Source organism: Carassius carassius, chromosome 26 (assembly GCF_963082965.1).
Source record: "Carassius carassius chromosome 26, fCarCar2.1, whole genome shotgun sequence".
In the NCBI taxonomy this organism is placed as follows: domain Eukaryota; kingdom Metazoa; phylum Chordata; class Actinopteri; order Cypriniformes; family Cyprinidae; genus Carassius; species Carassius carassius.
This window is the reverse complement of record NC_081780.1, coordinates 21,108,806-21,129,796: the sequence shown is the minus strand read 5'-3', so window position 1 is coordinate 21,129,796 and position 20,991 is coordinate 21,108,806. Positions and strand designations below refer to the sequence as shown.

General features: G+C 39.2%; 1 protein-coding gene and 1 long non-coding RNA gene across 2 annotated transcripts in view; both read right to left on the bottom strand.

Annotated features, from left to right (window-relative positions):
• LOC132106314 (uncharacterized) overlaps window positions 1–5,632 on the bottom strand; it is a 29,267-nt gene extending 23,635 nt beyond the window's left edge. Inside the window, exon 1 of the long non-coding RNA XR_009424111.1 lies at window positions 5,309–5,632. This is a non-coding gene — a long non-coding RNA (uncharacterized LOC132106314). The remainder of the gene's footprint in view (window positions 1–5,308) is intronic.
• Window positions 1–20,991, bottom strand: part of LOC132106315 (uncharacterized) — a 329,308-nt gene that overhangs the window by 40,096 nt on the left and 268,221 nt on the right. The gene's annotated exons all lie outside the window — the stretch shown is intronic.

Genomic DNA, 20,991 nt, shown 5'->3' with positions numbered 1-20,991 from the left:
TTGAATTAAACTAATATCTTTCTTCTCTGTCTTTTTGTTTATATGTGCTTCTTGGGCATCAACCCAGAGACAGGTACAAAATCAAAGAGGCAGAGAGGACACATAAACCAGCAAGTCTGGACACTGATCAGGAAGCTCATTGACTTTGAATGGATGTCAGTCTAATGTAAGTTGTGTTCCAACTTCAGAACAGACTAACGAAACTAACGACTAACGAGTCTTTGTTTTAAGCTAGAATTAGTTATGCAGTAAGATGTTTACTTAAGCTATTAAAGGGTTAGTTCACTCAAAAATGTAAAGTCTCATTAATTACACTCCCTCATGTTGTTCCAAACAATTTTGTTCAACACAAATTAAGATAATTTTAAGAAGTCCGAGAGCTTTTTGATCCCGCTTATAGACTGCAATGTTATAACCGCTTTCAAGCCCCAGAAAGGTGGCTTGGGAAAAGCACAAAAAAGTCCTGGCACAAAAAAGTCCTGGCAGAAAGCGCTGTCATAAGGATGTAGTGTAACAATGCCCAGTTCCAGGAATGCACTCATATTTTGTTGGTAGTACCAGTTTGCAACAATTATTAGTTAACAGTAAGTTGTTAACAGTTCGGAAAAAAAGAAATTATTTGTCGTTACACTACATCTTTATGCAGCGCTTTCTGCCAGGACTTTTATGTGCTTTTCCCAAGCCACTGAAGTGACGTCGACGTCTGGGTTAGCGGTAGCATGAGCCGTCAGGCAAGTGTTATTTAAATAAACTAATGATGTACTTTCAAACTTTCCAAAGCCTTGTTTTATGAGTACAGAACCTATTTGTACTACTGTAGAAGTTTGGCACCATTCTGGGCATTATTAGTGGGGTAATTTACCAGATACAGCCTAGGATCCATTAGCGCCTGCACTAAGCCATCCGGCTGATATCTCTAAATAAGCTCTAACTTTAATAATGTTCAACCAAGGGTAAAAAGGCTTCTGGGGGGTGTTTGGCTCGAGGTCATGGTGCAAAGGAGCCTAGGTTGATTTTACTCCGAACCATCCCTTTAAGACCTTTATCGGCCGATACCGAGTACCAATCTGATACCAGTGTTAAATTGTTAATATATTGTATTTTCACTGTGATGAAGAGACAGACTTGACTTGAACATTGCATCCCTAGGCAAAACACGGCGAACAGATTCCTATCACCATTCCATGTCTGAAAAAATCTCACTCCATTATTAAAATTAATAGCAAAATATGTTTAGAAATGTAAACGCCATAAAGTAAACTCAAAATTCATCAACAGCATAATATAAATGTAAACAGTACTTATTAAAGGAACAGTTCACCCAAATTTTATTTGCTTATAATTTATAGTTTATTTCTTCATCAGAACAGAATTTAAGATTTTTAGGGTTTCATTTCAGGCTAAAGTGAATGGAGCATCCAATGATGGAATGAAAATCCAAAATACAAATATAAATTATCAGCAAATTTTAATTTTTAAGTTAACCATTTCTTTGAGTACTGCACATTATTACAAACTGCTCTGAAACCACGAGTCATGAATGAACTCAAACCTGGTGGATGTGCAACAGTTTTCACTTTCAAACGTGCAATTGCATGTCTTAAAACTGTCACTTTTTGAAGTTTAATAATCCCAGTTCACTGTATATCGTGACTCCTGTCTTTCCGTCCATAAAATTAAGACTGTTTTTAAAACACCTTGGGTAAGAGGTGCTCATTCCTGTTTCTGGATATCTACCTTCCTGCAGAGTTCAGTCTGATCCAACAAAAGGTAGATATCCAGCTACAGGAATGAGCACTTCTTACCCTAAGGTGTTTTGCATGTGCTGTTGTGGTCAGCAAATAGCAAATTAGAAAAACTAAATGGATTATTGAAAAATAATGAGTGTAAAATATATTCTAATGTTAGACTGTATTTTCAAATATATAACAAAAATAGGGAATCTCTCAGACTTTGAAATGTTTTTTTTTTTTTTTTTTTTTTTGTGGTCTTAGGTGCTTCCTGGTCATCAACCCTGATACAGGATCTAAATCCAAGAAGAAGCAGGGAGGCATCAATCAGCAAGTGTGTTCTCTGCTGTGCAAACTTGTGGATTTTGAATGGATGGCAACATAATCAGATTTTGTGTTATAGGAGAACTCCGGTCAATTTTAACATTGAGCTAATTTTTTTGTAAATTTGGAGTGCTGTCAATACAGAGAACAACAACAAAAATCGGTGTTGCCTACACTTTTTATCCTCTTTTTAAAATTTGCACCCTGTTCACTTCAATGGGGCAATGTTTAAACCTGCTTTTACCCTCTTAACATCCTTGATGTGTCATTACAAGTGCACAGCCAATGTGAGGGATTCCTTCAGAGTGAACACGAGTGAATCTGACTGCAGTAGATGTGAAAAATATGAGTAAAAATGAAGTTTTTGTTTAGTATATGTTTAGTTACCTATGATCACGCGCGTGAACTCGACAATCGACTACTTTGGACTTCAACCGAAAACTGGATGTAAATACAGGTATGAGCGCTGGCCGAATTAACTTCATTTTTATTCATATTTTTCACATCTACTGCAGTCAGATTCACTCGTGTTCACTCTGAAGGAATCACTCACATTGGCTGTGCACTTGTAATGACACATCAAGGATGTTAAGAGGGTAAAAGCAGGTTTAAACATTGCCCGTTGCCGACTCCTGCCCGCTGTTATGCAATGACTCTTGCAACGTTTGTTATGATATTGTTGTATCAATTTTATTGAAAATAAAATCAATTGTGGAAACTATTGTTTAATCTTTTTTTTACTACTTTTATGTCATCATATTGCATTACTGTATTAAATTGTAAGTTTACAGTTAATTACTGGCTACTAATTGCATTACTTTTACAGCTGAAACACAATAAATTATTGTTCAAGTTACAGCTGATAACTATATTTATACAGTTATGCACTGTGAAATTACAGTAATGATGTGATATCAATAACTGTGAAATGATTGTACACAACTGTAATTTTACTGTAATTTACATTAAATTTCTTACTGTAAATTACTGTGAAAGTAATGCAATTAGTAGCCAGTAATTTACTGTAAAATCACAGCAGAATTTTTAGCAGTGTGGCTATATTTTATGAAATCTGTTATTAGCTCTTTCTGAATGCACCATGCAGTCTGCTCTTTTTAAATGGAGAGTTCACCCAAAAATTAAAATTATGTAATTTTCTTCACCCTGTTTTCCAAACCTTTATAAGTTTCTTTCGCAACACAAAATATGGTTTCCTATTCAGAACTCGAGCTGCGTCGAAAACGCAAAGGGGGAACATGTTTAGCGTTGCGTAAGCAACCAGGAAGCTATAAAAGCATGTGCCACGCAGATGTTGTCAGTTTTCCCTTAGTTTGTCTTGTGAGTCTCTCCCTCTCTTCCTCTAAGGAGGTTGATGTGGAGACCGTCGGCGGGGATTGGCCACCCCATTCACCACAATATGAGGAGCTCTTAGAGGTGGTTACTCACACGGTGGCCAAGCTCAATATCGATTGGCCCGCCGAGAAAACATCTGAATCACTGGGGAGTAAGCTTGATTAACGATTTCTGCTGGGGCCTTCCCTTTTTTCCCGATCTGCATGAAGAGATAGCCAGATCGTGGAAATGCCCATTTTCAGCCCGCCTCTACATCCCTTCTTATGATTCTATCCCCTCTTCTATTATAAAGGAAGTTTGTGATGTAGTCATTCCCTCCATTCTGGTCATCTTAAATTTATGTCTTGCATCTGGCACTGTCCCTACATGTTTTAAGCATGCGGATTTCCAACCCCTGCTCAAAAAACATGATCTCGATGTTAAATGCCTAAATAACTACCGTCCCATTTCTAAGCTTCCTTTTATTTCTAAGGTTTGGGAAAAAGCTGTTCTGTCTGTTCTGTTGTCTGTCACCGACAACACATTGATGGTCTCTTATATCAACCACCAGGGAGGTCTGCGTTCACACCCCTTGTACAAGCTGGCACACCAGATCCTTCTGTGGTCCCAGGACAAACTCCTCTCACTCAGAGCAGTATATTTACCTAGGAAATTAAATGTGGGAGCAGACATACTGTCGAGACAGGGGCCGAGGCCCGGGAAATGGAAGCTTCACCCCGAGGTGGTGAAGCAGATATGGAGAATTTTTAAGTGGAACTCTCTGCGACTCGAGAGACATCACAATGTCCCCTTTAGTTCTCTCTAGTTCATCCAGCTCCCCATGGGACTGGACGCTATGGTACAGACCTGGCCGAGGCTTCGTCTGTATGCATTTGCCCCTATTGCTCTGCTCCCGGGTGTTCTGGTGGGAGTATACCGGGACAGGGTCAGATCTGGTTTCGTTCCTCAATGGCTCTCCATGGGAGATACCAATCAGGACAGAACTGCTCTCACAGGCGCAGGGCACGATAATTCACCGTCACCCGGAGTTGCAGAAACTGTGGGTGTGGCCCCTGAGGGGGCACAACTCATAGCATCCAGTCTCTCAACTGAGGTTGTTGAGACCCTCCTCTAATCCAGAGCTCCCTTAACAAGGAAACTGTACACCCTGAGATGGAAATTCTTCACCTCATGGTGCAGAGACCGTCAGCTTGACCCAGCTAACTGCCCAGTTAGTACAGTTCTGGAGTTTCTGCAAGTCAGGTTACCTGCAGGGTTGACCAATTCCACATTAAAGGTTTACGTGGCAGCCATTGTGGCCTACCATGTCCCTCTCGGTGGTCAGTCATTGGGAAGGCATCCTCAATATACACATACCTTCTTAGCAGGTGTGCCCATGCTGGACATCTGCAATGCTGCGTGGTCCACCCCCTCCACATTCGCAAGGTTTTATGGCCTAAATATGCCAGTTACTCCAGGTGCTTCTGTTCTCTCGTCATAAGCTGTGCTCTTCGGATACACACTAGACACTACTCCCAGCACCCCTGCCAGCGCTTGCTACTCGAAGCTGACGGCAGTTGCACGGCACGTGCTTTTATAGCTTCCTGGTCACTTACGTCACCCTGCCCGTGACGTCTAGCTCTTCCATTGGACAGATTACACATGATATTCAGAGTCGCTCATGCTAAACGCGTTTCCTCGAGGAACCATGATTAAATGCGTAACCTTATGATGACTTTGAAGAATGTGGGAAACTTACACAGGTCTAGAACAACATGAGGTTAAGTAAATGATAGCAGAATGTTAATTTTTTGATTAGGATTAAGGCATAATCTTTTTGTAACATTAGGTGCATTTACATGAACACTTTTTGCTTCCATTGAAATGAATTAATTCCACTAAGGACCAGACATGAAACTTACGGTACATGCAGATGAAAGGGAGAACGTTTGAGCAGTCCTGATAACTGATCATTCCATCAGGATCTGAAACACCACAAGGACTCTGCAGCCCAGATTGTAAAGGCAGTCTAGTAAAGGAGGAAGTGGAGACTTCTGTTTCATCTGACCATTTCCACACGTCTCTGAACAGTCCAATCCAAGCACTTGTATATGGTTGCATTATACTCAGTTGGTTACGCTCAGTTTGATTCTGAATGATGACCAGGTCTGTGTAATACTGTCTGCAGTAGCTCTGAGCATCCTTCCAGGTCTTGCTAACACTGATGAAAACAAATCTGTTTACTCCATTCTCTGTAACAAAAACAAAAAGTAATAAAGTAAAATAAAATAAATAAGAAAAAAGGGGTTAAATTGTATTTCTTTTTACATAGTGTAACTTTCACAGGGTAAATGTCAGTGCTGAAGCCAACTATAACTGTTACGACTATTTTAAACCAGGCCTGTTGTAGGAGTAAAAGGGGGGATCAATTTTGCAAGAGATCCTATGGCAAAAAACTGCAGAGTTTTATAGGTCGAAGAGTAGACAGAGAAATTCATAAAGCCCCAGTGATGTGGTGAAAGCAGTTTTGTGAATACTCTCTGGCACCATTTCAAGTTGCCAATACTCGCTTTTGACGTTGAGGGTACTGAAAATAGCAGCTTTGTTCAGAGACTCAAGGATCTCATGAATTTGAGGCATGAAGTAACCGTACAAGTATGTCTTTGAGTTTAAACGTCTTATATCAATACAGAATCACTGACCACCTCCCTTCTTCTGGACCAGGACCATGGAAAAAGTGGGGGTCTGATGATCTTTTTGTCCAGCCTTACCTTGATTTTTTGTTCGATAAACAAGTCTCATTTCTATCTCAACTGATACTTGGTATGGTTTCTTGCGGATGTGTACTTCACTGGTTGTAATGATGTGGCGTTTGACTACATAAGTGTGTCTGATTTTATTGGTGCAAACAGTGGGCCATTCTCTCAGCAGATGTTTAAGTCGGAGCTAATATTCTGGAGATGTGTCTGCAATGGTAACCAGTTGATGCACAAAGGTCTGTGTTTCATGCAACACTTCTGGTAAGGGTAAGGCAAAGTAGAAAGACAGCAATGCATTATGAGAATTGAAAGGCATGAATGTTTCCTCTTGGCAGTGCTTTGAGGTAGGCAAGGTGTACTGAGCTTTATGAAAATCCAAACTGCAGGTGCATCTCAATAAATTAGAATGTTGTGGAAAAGTTCATTTATTTCAGTAATTCACCTCAAATTATGAAACTTGTGTATTAAATAAATTCAATGCACACAGAAGTAGTTTAAGTCTTTGGTTCTTTTAACCTGTTAACCCGCACCTGGACACCAACGCACTTTGTTTGCATACTTCTGTGTTTACTGAATAAATTAAATGAAACGGGACAAAATTAATCAATACAAACTATTTATCATTATGAAGGTCTAAAATGCAAATAAAAATGCAGTACGTACTAGATTTAGATAAAAAGGTAATGGTGCACTGAACAACATCTCATAGTGCACTTTTATTCCAATGAAGCAATAACATTGTAATATTGATGGTAATTCCTTTGTTTACATCTCATTTCTTTGGGGACAGTATTGTTTGTATCCGTTATGGAATAAACTAAGCTCAAAAAACTGCATCACAAGTAGTAAAAACTGCATGCTGTGTAGCATACAGTGTCACTAACAAGATGACACTTTCCACTAAAAAAAAAGTCAAAGATAAGCGGAATATAGTTTATTTGAATTCTGGCGCTCTTTTCCAGGCACTCAAAGCGCTTTATATAGGGGATGGATGATGCGAAGGCAGCCATATTGCACCAGAACGCCCACTACACACCAGCTTACTGGTGGAGAGGAGACAGAGTGATGAAGTCAATCAGTGGATATGGGAATTGTTAGGAGGCCAAGATGGTCAGAGGCCAATGGGCGAATTTAGCCAGGATGCCGAGGTGTGACCTATAGGTCTATAGGTCTAAAACTATAAAGATAAAAAAAGAAGCCATATCTATACATGATCCAGAAGCGCAGGCGTTTTCTCTGGGCCAAGGCTCATTTAAAATGGATTGTGGCAAAGTGGAAAACTGTTCTGTGATCAGACTAATCAAAATTTGAAGTTCTTTTTGGAAAACTGGGATGCCATGTCATCCGGACTAAAGAGGACAAGGACAACCCAAGTTGTTATCAGCGCTCAGTTCAGAAGCCTGCCTCTCTGATGGTATGGGGTTGCATGAGTGCATGTGGCATGGGCAGTTAACACATCCAGGAAAGCACCATCAATGCTGAAAGGTATATCCAAGTTTTAGAAAAACATATGCTCCCATCCAGACGTCGTCTCTTTCAGGGAAAACCTTGCATTTTCCAACATGACAATGCCAGACCACATACTGCATCAATTACAACTTCATGGCTGCGTATAAGGAGGATCCGGGTACTGAAATGGCCAGCCTGCAGTCCAGATCTTTCACCCATAGAATACATTTTTTATCATAAAGAGGGAGATGCAACAAAGAAGTCCCAAGACAGTTGAGCAACTAGAAGCCTGTATTAGACAAGAATGGGACAACATTCCTATTCCTAAACTTGAGCAACTTGTCTCCACAGTCCCCAGATGTTTGCAGACTGTTATAAAAAGAACATGGCCTTGTCCCAACTTTTTTGAAATGTGTTGATGCCATGAAATTTAAAATCAACAAATGTTTTCCATTAAAATGATAAATTTTCTCAGTTTAAACATTTTATAGGTCATCTATGTTGTATTCTAAATAAAATATAGAAATTTGAAACTTCCACATCATTGCATTCAGTTCTTATTCACAATTTGTACAGTATCTTTTTTGGAATCGGGTTAGTACACGAGTTCCACAATTTGAGTTGAATTACTGAAATAAAATAATTTTTCCATGACATTGCAATTTATTGAGCTGCACCTGTAATTCCATAAGACATCAGAAAATCCCTACCAAGGATGACGGGCACAATGAGATCTTCATCCTTCATAACATACAAAGTCAAATCATACTTCTTTCCTTGTATTTCACATTTACAGTTCCACACCACCAAAGCAGACTGGCTGCAAACACTTAGCTGTCGGGTTGCTTGTAGTTCTGACCACGACTGGAACTCAGCTGATCTTTATGTCTCAACTGCCTGCAACAGGATTCCTGTAGTAGAGTCAGCGAACTACCTGTATCAATCATGGCTTGAAAATATCTCCCACAGATCAATATTGGCAGGATGAGTATCTTCAAGTTGATCAGATTGTTGTTAGAAACAGACTGTAGAATAGGAGTGTGCGATGGAATGGCTTTGGGATGGGTGTCTTTGTCGGTGTGGTTTCTGTGCTTCAGCATTAGCCTGACTCCAATACTTCTTGGCGTCTTCAAAATCTCTCTTAATTTGTGTGCTAACTCTTACTAGATCACTCACCTCTCTTACAGTACCCCGTAACACACTTGCAAGTCGAAGATTGCAGTTTTCTAAAATTGATTGTACAATCTCCTTCTTCCAATTGTGGGGATTAAACTTTTACCAGAGGACGACAGGGAGCACTCATTGCAGTATCAGGAAGGTTAGGAGTACATTGATGAAGTTTCTCAGTACATGGTCAGTTGGAGTTTCTTGACAAGGCAGGGGTGAGCAAAGGAAGAGAAACTGGAGTAGACATGACATGAGCATATGACTTAAGGTTATTGTCAATCAGTGCATCTCTCCTCTTCAAAAAACCCACTACTGACTTTTCTGAATCACATTTACTCAGATCAATAGTTTTTTAACTCTCTCTCACTCCCTTTCTCTCAACTTTTTCTAGTAGTTTTCTAGGTCAACTTTTTTTCCAATAACGGACACTGGTCCATAAATTCAGAGTGTGAACAACATTGACTCACTTTTTCGGTGCAGGCTTGAACTTCACTTTCCAAAGCAGAGATGCAGTTGGTCAATGAATCCATTAACTGTGTTGAAGTCTGGTTATCAGAAACTCATCATCAGGAGTCAGGAGGAGGAGGTGGGGGAAGTCAGTCATCAAGAGGAATGTTGGAATCATTATCTTTGTTAGAATTGATATGTAATTCACTGAAAGTATGGATGAGCTCTTGCACTGGCCATGGATCTCTTCTCGTAATAAACGGGCCAGCAGTGAAATCAGGGTTGGGTTTGCACTCATCCTCTGCACCGTTTGACAGTCTTATATGATGATGAGATGATGGATGCAATGTAGAAATCCTTGCAGAGGTAAATCTTTGGGTATAACCCTTGGACAGTTCTGATAACACTCAAAGAAGAACCAAAGTTGTACAAATATTTCACAGCAAAGTGTGAAAATAGAATACAAACTAAGGATTAAGCACAAAACTAAACATTTCTCAGACCAGGATTATATGTATAACAAAGAAGCCATGAGGAATTCAAACAGAATCTGCTTCTTCTTCTTCTTCTTTGCTTTTGCAACTTTTACTTATTATTGCATACTGTACAGGAGTATGCAGAGGGTCTTGGCAGATACTTGCCTTGTCCAAATACCCGCACTTGCGGTCTTGGCTACTTGAAAGCGCGTGCGCACGACAGGAAGTAAGTGCGCAAGTCTGTCCAGATCTTAAAAACACCAAAGCACAGTGCCCTTAATGCACACTAAATCCACACTATCTTGAATACCGCTCCGGAAATGTCAATCTCGAGACTTTTTGCAAAGATCAAGACAGGTCACGGAAACCTTTCCAATGTAAATTAAATATTATTAATTATTATATATTACATATATATAATTTGGTAATTAAACAAAGTGATAGACATTTTAATTATACAAAGATGAGTAGCCTATATTTATTTTGTGCATCATTTGCAACTGCTTTTTATTACTTAGAAGCACCAGAAATGTATTTGTGTCATCTGTTAGAGGGACTACTGAACCGACATTTAAAAGTTATTTAAAATGCAAAGTATTAAAAATAAAAATTTAAACTCTGTAAACACTTGCAATTTTACAACACTACAAGTGTGTGCCATCAGGTAATGAAAAGTGTGTGTACACACACTTGTAGTCTTCATCCTCACTTGAACTCTTGGTCCAAATACAGGAAATACGTCATTTAAGTAGTCAGTTGATCAAGGCAACTTTACTTAACTTATGTGCTTCTTACTCGACTGCTTCCTGTCTTATACAGAAATAAGTGAGTCTACTTGTGTCACCTGGTGATCAGGATGAGCACAGCTTCCAAAATAAACCTTGTGACAGAAGGTAAATGTTACAAAACATGTAATTGAAAATTTTGAAATGCATCATATGCATAAATATCTTAAATCAGATCCAACAGTATGATTGGATTTTCTATTGGACAATCCAAAATGAAAATAATTCAAAACAAGTGCAAATGTAAAGCAAATCTAGAAGACGATGCAAAGCCCATTTAAATGCAGTTTAACATATTCAATATAGCTCTTGATATAGAAAAATTGTGATCTTTCTCTAAACTTACATTTTATTACAATCAAATGTGTAATAACTTTTGATTCTAATAATTATGACTGAAGAAACACTCAATATTTTTGCAATAGTTTTTTTTTATATTTTTCCAAATTACAGAAGCAGAAATAATGTAACCATGAAAGCATAAAATGAGCTTACTGTAGCTGTTATGAAGCTCTTTTGTGTATAATGTAACACAGGGCTTATATTAACTACTAAATGATCATGTATTATTCTCTATGGTAGTTAGATATTATTTACAATTTATTACAGGGTTTCCTCAAATCTAGTCATGGAGGTCCCCTGCTCATACACTGATCAGACCATGAACATGCTCAGGTGTGTTTGATTAGGGTTTGACCAAAACCCTGCAGGGCATTGGTCCTCCAGGGCAAGATCTGAGGAACACTGGCTTATTACTATGCTAGGCTGACTACATTGTCCACTCAAAATACAGTGGGTACGGAAAGTATTCAGACCCCCTTAAATCTTTCAGTCTTTGTTATATTGCAGCCATTTGCTAAAATCATTTAATTTCATTTTTGTCCCTCATTTATGTACATACAGAACCCCATATTGACAGAAAAACACAGAATTGTTGACATTTTTGCAGATTTATTAAAAAAGAAAAAATGAAATATCACATGGTCCTAAGTATTCAGATCCTTTGCTGTGTCACTCATATATTTAACTCAGGTGCTGTCCATTTCTTCTGATCATCCTTGAGATGGTTCTACACCTTCATTTGAGTAAAGCTGTGTTTGATTATATTGATTGGACTTGATTAGGAAAGCCACACACCTGTCTATATAAGACCTTACAGCTCACAGCTCATGTCTGAGTTCAAATGAGAATCATGAGGTCAAAGGAACTGCCTGAAGAGCTCAGAGACAGAATTGTGGCAAGGCACAGATTTGGCCAAGGTTACAAAAAAATTTCTGCTGCACTTAAGGTTCCTAAGAGCACAGTGGCTTCCATAATCCTTAAATCGAAGGCGTTTGGGGTGACCAAAACCTTTGGCCAAACTGATCTATCGGGGGAGAAGAGCCTTGGTGAGAGAGGTAAAGAAGAACCCAAAGATCACTGTTGCTGAGCTCCAGAGATGCAGTCAGGAGGTGGGAGAAAGTTTTAGAAAGTCAACCATCACTACAGCCCTCCAGCAGTCAGGGCTTTATGGCAGAGTGGCCCGACGGAAGCCTCTCCTCAGTGCAAGACACATGAAAGCCCCCATGGAGTTTGCTAAAAAACACCTGAAGGATTATCTGGTCTGATGAGATGAAGAGAGAACCTTTTGGCCTCAATTCTAAGCGGTATGTGTGGAGAAAACCAGGCACTGCTCATCACACATCACCAATACAGTTCCAACAGTGAAGCAACAGCTGCAGGGACAGGATGACTGAATGCAATCGAGGCAAAGATGAATGCGGCCAAGTACAGGAATATCCTGGACGAAAACCTTCTCCAGAGTGCTCCAGACCTCAGACTGGGCTGAAGGTTCACCTTCCAACAAGACAATGACCCTAAGCACACAGCTAAAATAACAAAGGAGTAGCTTCACAACAACTCCGTGACTGTTCTTGAATGGACCAACCAGAGCCCAATTGAGCATCTCTGGAGAGACCTGAAAATGGCTGTCCACCAACGTTTACCATCCAACCTGACAGAACTGGAGAGGATCTGCAAGGAGGAATGGCAGAGGATCCCTAAATCTAGGTGTGAAAAACTTGTTGCATCTTTCCCAAAAAGACTCATGGCTGTATTCGATCAAAAGGGTGTTTCTACTAAATTCTGAGCAAAGGGTGTGAATACTTAGGACCATGTGATATGTGTTTTTATTTTTTAATAAATCTGCAAAAATGTCATCAATTCTGTGTTTTTCTGTCAATATGGGGTGCTGTGTGTACATTAATGAGGAAAAAAATGAACCGAAATGATTTCAGCAAATGGCTGCAATATAACAAAGAGTGAAAAATTTAAAGGGGTCTGAATACTTTCTGTACCCACTATATTAACATTAATAACACTTATATAATTTCTTACCATTGAATCAAAAAAATTGAAGTAGTTCATCGCAATCATAATCGTTCCATGAGCTACCATACATCGAACCACAAGCCTCATGTCCATCATAGTTGTTTGGTTCTCCAGAGCTCCAAGAGCTAAATGCCATTTCCTTATTTTGATATGACCACCGCCAGCTATTGATGTCATTGTACAATCCAATCCAAGCCATTTTAGTATTTTTTTTAACTACATCTCGTAGATTCGTCCAGTCTTCATCACTTTGAACTGTAGCCAAGTCAATGTGATTCGTTGTGCAGTAAGCTTGTGCCTGCTTCCAAGTCTTCTGTTCCTGAATTACAACATAGTCACGTGAGATGGCCCCAGTAAATGAACAGAATCCTGTTGAGAAAAGTATAGAAAGTTAAAGAGTGCAGAAATACACATGCAAACACTTCACCAGGCATGGATACTCTACCCCAGAATTATTATTTTTTTAAATTATCACTAATCCCCATGTCGTTCCAAACCCGTAAAAGCTTTTGTAATGCGCGTGAGTATTCACTTGCTAATGTTCTTACCCAGCGCTGTGTCGTGGGTTCTTGACTTCGTTCTGTTATCCACACTATAGAGAGGACTCTAGCAAGGAGCTCGGGTGATTACAACACTGGTTTACTGAACAATCAGAGGCAATATTCCAACTTGACCGCAGACGATTACAGAGTGTGCCTTATCTCTCCCTCTCTCTCATCTCAACAACCCCGCGTTCCTCCCCTCCCGCGATCTCAATCAAAAATTAAAGTCATAGAACATTATAACTAAATTTCACTTCCTACACTTTATTCATCTTTAGAACACAATTAAAGATATTTTGGATGAAAACCAGGAGGCACAGTGAGATCTTCATCCTTCAGAATAGTGTACACAGTTTGCGTTCAGCGGATATTCTCCAAAATAGCATTACAGTCATGTGGAGAGACACAGAGGCGACAAATTGTTAAATAAAGTTATTTTGGCTTTCTTCCCATAGAAAAAGTATTCTCGTTGCTTCATAACATTATGGTTAAACCACTGATGGCAAATAGACCTTTCTGACGATGTCTTTCATACTTTTCTGGGTCTTGACAGTGTAATTGACTTTGCAGTCAATGGGACAGTCACAAGCCTCCCGTTTTTCATCCAAATTAATTTAAATTGTGTTCGGAGGACAAAGCTTTTTTTATGGGTTTGGAATGACATGAGAATAAGTGATTAATAGCAAATTTTAATTTTGGGGTGGAGTAAACCCTTAAATATACTGCTCCCGAATCTTCTTGGCACTGAGCATACTTGTTGTAACACAGTGAAATTACTGTCGCAGTTTTTCTATATTCTTGGGGTAATGGAATTAAAAACTGTGTTGTAACACTATGATGCACTAGACTGCGCTTCTTAGACACACATGGATTGTATATAAGGTGAGTAGTTGCCTGAGGTTGTAGTTCAGTTTGGGTAGAGGGAACCATATTTCATTGTGCTACCTTGAGCTGTTGGTTTACAAAGTCCTAGTTGGAAAAACCTTTGGTTTTATGCTCAACATGTGAGTATATTTGAATATTGCTCTGTCCTTTTTTGTAAAGTTATCCATACGATTAATTAGCTAATCATAAAAAGAACACATATAAATAAATGAAATAATAATAGTTTGAGTAGTCGACTAATCAAAAAAATAATTGTTCGATTAGTCGATAGAAAAAATATAATTAGCTGCAGCTCTAAACCTGAAACTGTTGTTATTCTAGATCAGGGGTAGGCAAGTTCGGTCCTAGAGAGCCACAAACCTGCAGAGTTCAGCTTCAACCCTAATCAAGCTCATCAATCCATTCAGGATTACTAAGATACAGGAAGGTGAGGTTTTTTTTCAGGGTTGGAGCTGAACTGTGCAGGACTGCGGCTCTCTAGGAATGAACTTGCCTACCCCTGTTCTAGATGTTCTTTCCACAAACACAATTAAATAAACAAGAGCTTAAGCATTTAAATGTATAGTAATACAAGACAAACCTCATGGCCAGATCCCAGCAGCTACCTGCAGCAACAGGCAGACTGAATGATTCACATTTCATGCAAAACCTTTTCACAGATGCAAAATATTCAACTGAGATTTATTTCCATTTGGACATTTGTTTGCTCTATATTCAAAGGTGGAAATAAGTGCTCTCTGCTCTTTAAAGTGATAAAATATAACTTAATTCACACCATGTCTGATATTATCGATCAATCTTATCAGATTAATTTTGATCGTTCACTTTTATTTTATAGCCGTGAGTGCAGTACACCTGCAAAGCGTTAGCACTCGTTAGCTTGTCATTAGCGTTTTCATTCGAACCTATCGCTGTTTTTCTTTTCTCCTCTCCTCTCTCTCGCTCCAGTTTTTCACAAGTTCATCAAACAACCGCAGTAAGAATATTTCATCAAGCACGGTGAGTAATGGCTTCTCCTGCTATTGTTATTTGCACATCTTGCCACATGTACAGTTTATCTATCTCTGTCACAGATGAGGGATTCACATGTGATAAATGCAGGGAAATAGTTAGGCTGACAGAGAAGATTTCAGAATTAGAGACACGCATCCAAACTTTAATTGAGGACAGTAAGAATGTTAGGGCTCTAGATACGGCTTTGGATGCGTCTAGCTCAGGGATTCCTGTACATTGTTCGGTTCCAGCAACAGAGACCCTTCAGCAGGGCAACTGGGTGACAGTGAGGCAGCGTAGTCGTGGGTCAAAACACCCCTCTTCTGTTCCGATCAAAACATTAAACATGTTCTCCCCACTCAGTGATGCACCCACTTAGAAACCTGATGAAAGTGCTCTAGTTATTGGTGATTCTATTGTACGGAATGTGAATATAGAGACACCAGCCACCATAGTCAAATGTTTACCGGGAGCCAGAGCGCCTGACATCTTGGCAAATTTAAAAGTGCTGGCTAATGCTAAACGTAAATACAGTAAGATTGTTATTCATGCCACCGCTAATGATGTTCGACTTCGCCAGTCGGAGATCACTAAAAATAACATTAAAGAGGTGTGTGAACTTGCAAGCACGATGTCAGACACTGTAATATGCTCTGGTCCCCTCCCTGCTTACCGTGGTGATGAGATGCATACCAGATTGTCATCACTCAATGGCTGGATGTCTAAGTGGTGCCCACAGAATAACATAGGTTTCATAAACAATTGGACAAGCTTTTGGGGCAGACCTAACCTGTTGAAAAGAGATGGTCTTTATCCCTCCTGGGGTGGCGCCACTCTTCTCTCTAGAAATATGGCAAATAGTCTTAGTGTTTATACTTGACTAACTGGGGCCCAGGTCAGGAAGCAGACAGACTGGCTAAACCGACCGTCTGCTAGCTGCCTCATGTGACAGAGGTCAGTTAATTCTCAGCACATAGAGACTCTATCACCTAGATATCACACTATAGAGACGGTGTCTGTTCCCCGAACTAGAAAATACAAAAAACGTCCAAACCAAGTTAAGATTAACAATTTAGTTAAGGTTCAACAAATAAAAAACAGATGCAATATGGATAAACAAATGATAATGCTTGGCTTATTGAATATCAGATCCCTTTCTACGAAAAAACACTTTTTGTAAATAATATGATCACTGATCAAAATATAGATGTGCTCTGTTTGACAGAAACCTGGCTAAAACCTGATGATTACATTATTTAAAATGAGTCCACCCCCAAAGATTACTGTTATAAACATGAGCCGCGTCTAAAAGGCAAAGGGGGAAGTGTTTTATGACAACGTTTTCAGGATTTCTCAGAGGGCAGGCTTCAAGTATAACTCGTTTGAAGTAATGGTGCTTCATATAACATTATCCAGAGAAACAAATGTTAATGATAAATCCCCTGTTATGTTTGTACTGGCTACTGTATACAGGCCACCAGGGCACCATACAGACATTATTAAAGAGTTTGGTGATTTTACATCCGAGGTAGTTCTGGCTGCAGATAAAGTTTTAATAGTTGGTGATTTTAATATCCATGTTGATAATGAACAAGATGCATTGGGATCAGCATTTATAGACAGGACCTACTCATTGTCGAAATCATACTGTAGATTTAATACTGTTACATGGAATTGATGTTGATATTGTTGAAATTATGCAGCCAAGTGATGATATCTCAGATCATTATTTAGTTTTGTGCAAACTTCATATAGCCAACATTGTAAATTCTACTTCTTGTTACAAGTATGGAAGAACCATCACTTCTACCACAAAAGATTGCTTTTTAAGGTATCTTCCTGATGTATCCAAATTTCTCAGCATATCCAAAACCTCAAATTGATGATGTAACAGAAACTATATACTCTCTCTTTTCTAGCACTTTAAATACAGTTGCTCCTTTATGCTTAAGGAAGGTTAAGGAAAACAGTTTCACACCATGGTATAATGAGCATACTCGCACCCTAAAGAGAGCAGCCCGAAAAATGGAGCACAGCTTGGCGGGAAAGTAACCTATCCTACAGAAAAGCATTAAAAACTGCTAGATCCGATTACTTTTCTTCTCTTTCAGAAGAAAACAAACATAACCCCAGGTATTTATTCAATACAGTGGCTAAATTAACGAAAAATAAAGCCTCAACAAGTGTTGACATTTCCCAACACCACAGCAGTAATGACTTTATGAACTACTTTACTTCTAAAATCGATACTATTAGAGATAAAATTGCAACCATTCAGCCGTCAACTACAGTATCACATCAGACAGTGCACTATAGACCCCCTGAGGAACAGTTCTACTCATTCTCTACTATAGGAGAGGAAGAATTGTATAAAATTGTTAAATCATCTAAACCAACAACATGTATGTTAGACCCTATACCATCTAAGCTCCTAAAAGAGGTGCGTCCAGAAGTCATAGATCCTCTTCTGACTATTATTAATTCATCATTGTCATTAGGATATGTCCCCAAAACCTTCACACTGGCTGTTATTAAGCCTCTCATTAAAAAAACACAAATTGACCCCAAAGAACTAGTTAATTATAAGCCAATCTCAAATCTCTATTTTCTGTCCAAGATACTAGAAAAGGTGGTATCCTCACAATTATATTCCTTCTTAGAGAAAAATGGTATATGTGAGGATTTCCAGTCAGGATTTAGACCGTATCATAGTACTGAGACTGCTCTCCTTAGAGTTACAAATGATCTGCTCTTATCATCTGATCGTGGGTGTATCTCTCTATTACTTTTATTGGATCTTAGTGCTGCGTTTGACACAATTGACCACAACATTCTTTTGCATAGACTTGAACACTTTGTTGGCATTAATGGAAATGAAAGCTTTAGCATAAGTTCTGCCAAGAAGACTCAGTTGTTAGCGTCACCTATTACCTTCTCAATTGTCCAATCACGTTCTAATGATAGAAGTATAAAAGAACCTGTGCTTACACTTGTCTGAGTTTGCAGATGCTGAACGCTTCACTTACCACCACCCACCCCTCCACCACCAAGATGGGCTCCTCCCTCACAAATAACAAGCTTCTTCTCTGCATCTCCCTTACCACCGCAGGATGTTCTTCCCCTCCAACCACCCCACCACCACCAGGATGGTCCCTCCTAAAACCTCATGGGGGTCGGCTGGGCCCCTGCCTTCATCTTCAGGCAGGAAATACAGAATCCGTACCCTCGGACAGCTATTTACGGATGGGGCCTACGCCAAATACAACCATATAGCTTGCTGGGTCTTAAAAAAATGGATGAATTGTTACAATATCTTCTCCGAGTCTTTCTGGTAGAAGAGCATTAGCATGGTTTAAATCGTACTTATATGACCGCCATCAATTCGTAGCAGTGAATGAAGATGTATCATATCGATCACAAGTGCAGTATGGAGTACCTCAAGGCTCCGTACTAGGGCCGCTACTCTTCATGCTTTATATGTTACCCTTGGGAGATATCATCAGGAAACATGGTGTTAGCTTTCACTGTTATGCTGATGATACTCAGCTCTATATTTCTTCGCGGCCCGGTGAAACACACCAATTAGAAAAACTAATGGAATGCATAGTCGATATAAAAAACTGGATGACGAGTAATTTCTTACTGCTAAATTCTGAAAAATGAGGTGTTAATTATAGGACCTAAAAACTCTGCTTGTAATAACCTAGAACACTGTCTAAGACTTGATGGTTGCTCTGTCAATTCTTCGTCATCAGTTAGGAACCTAGGTGTGCTATTTGATCGCAATCTTTCCTTAGAAAGCCACATTTCTAGCATTTGTAAAACTGCATTTTTCTATCTCAAAAATATATCTAAATTACGGCCTATGCTCTCAATGTCAAATGCAGAAATGTTAATCCATGCATTTATGACCTCAAGGTTAGATTATTGTAATGCTTTATTTGGTGGTTGTTCTGCACGCTTAGTAAACCATCTACAGCTAGTCCAAAATGCAGCAGCAAGAGTTCTTACTAGAACCAGGAAGTATGACCATATTAGCCCGGTCCTGTCAACACTGCACTGGCTCCCTATCAAACATCATATAGATTTTAAAATATTGCTTATTACTTATAAAGCCCTGAATGGTTTAGCACCTCAGTATTTGAATGAGCTCCTTTTACATTATAATCCTCTACGTCCGCTACGTTCTCAAAACTCAGGCAATTTGATAATACCTAGAATATCAAAATCAACTGCGGGCGGCAGATCCTTTTCCTATTTGGCACCTAAACTCTGGAATAACCTGCCTAACATCGTTCGAGAGGCAGACACACTCTTGCAGTTTAAATCTAGATTAAATACCCATCTCTTTAACCTGGCTTACACATAACAGACTAATATGCTTTCAATATCCAAATCCGTTAAAGGATTTTTAGGCTGCTTTAATTAGGTAAACCGGAACCGGGAACACTTCCCATAACACCCTATGTACTTGCTACATCATTAGAAGAATGGCATCTACGCTAATATTTGTCTGTTTCTCTTTTATTCCGAGGTCACCGTAGCCACCAGATCCAGTCTGTATCCAGATCAGAGGGTCACTGGAAGGACCAGTGAAGTCAGCACCTAGAAAGGACCTCTACTGCCCTGAAAGACAGCGGAGACCAGGATAACTAGAGCCCCAGATACAGATCCCCTGTAAAGACCTTGTCTCAGTGGACCACCAGGACAAGACCACAGGAAACAGATGATTCTTCTGCACAATCTGACTTTGCCGCAGCCTGGAATTAAACTACTGGTTTCGTCTGGTCAGAGGAGAACTGGCCCCCCAACTGAGCCTGGTTTCTCCCAAGCTTTTTTTCTCTATTCAGTCACCGATGGAGTTTCGGTTCCTTGCTGCTGTTGCCTCTGGCTTGCTTACTTGGGGTCACTTCATCTACAGTGATATCGTTGACTTGATTGCAAATAAATGCGCAGACATTATTTAACTCAACAGAGATGACATCACTGAATTCAATGATGAACTGCCTTTAACTATCATTTTGCATTATTGACGCACTGTTTTCCTAATGAATGTTGTTCAGTTGCTTTGATGCAATGTATTTTGTTTAAAGCGCTATATAAATAAAGGTGGCTTGACTTGACTTGACTCCAGCTCCCATAGCAGATTCTAGTGTGAGTATACCTCTGCTAGTGGTGCAAGCTAAAAAAGATCTTCAGGATGTCACAAACCCCACTCACTTCCTGTGGCCTACAGCAGCTGAAGTAAGAGTGAGGCTGCCTCCACTTGCAACACAGGCCCACACATCTCAGTCTTTTTCTCCCACTACTAATAACCCTTTTTCTTTTCAGTAGCCTCTAGCTTCCATAGTAGACACTAGCCCAGAACATTTTTTTATCATGATTATAGTAATCAAAACGGTTATCAAGTATTAGCACATTATTGTTAAAATGTGCTGGAGATGTTAAAGTACCGACACATAAATCACTTCACAAAGTTTTATATTTAAAAAAAAAAAATCAACAAACATGACTTTTTGTTTGCATAATCACTAAAACAATAACACTACCAATTATGTCCAGATTTTAAATGACAACTAGACTGACAACAGTTTAATAGCATGTTGAGATATCTAATGAAAATGTTCAAATAAAGCTTTGAAAAACTTTAATAAAAAGGTAAACCTCACATTTAAGCCTTTAAAAAAAGAAAAGATATAAGTAAAAATGATAATTGCTTAATAAACTATTAT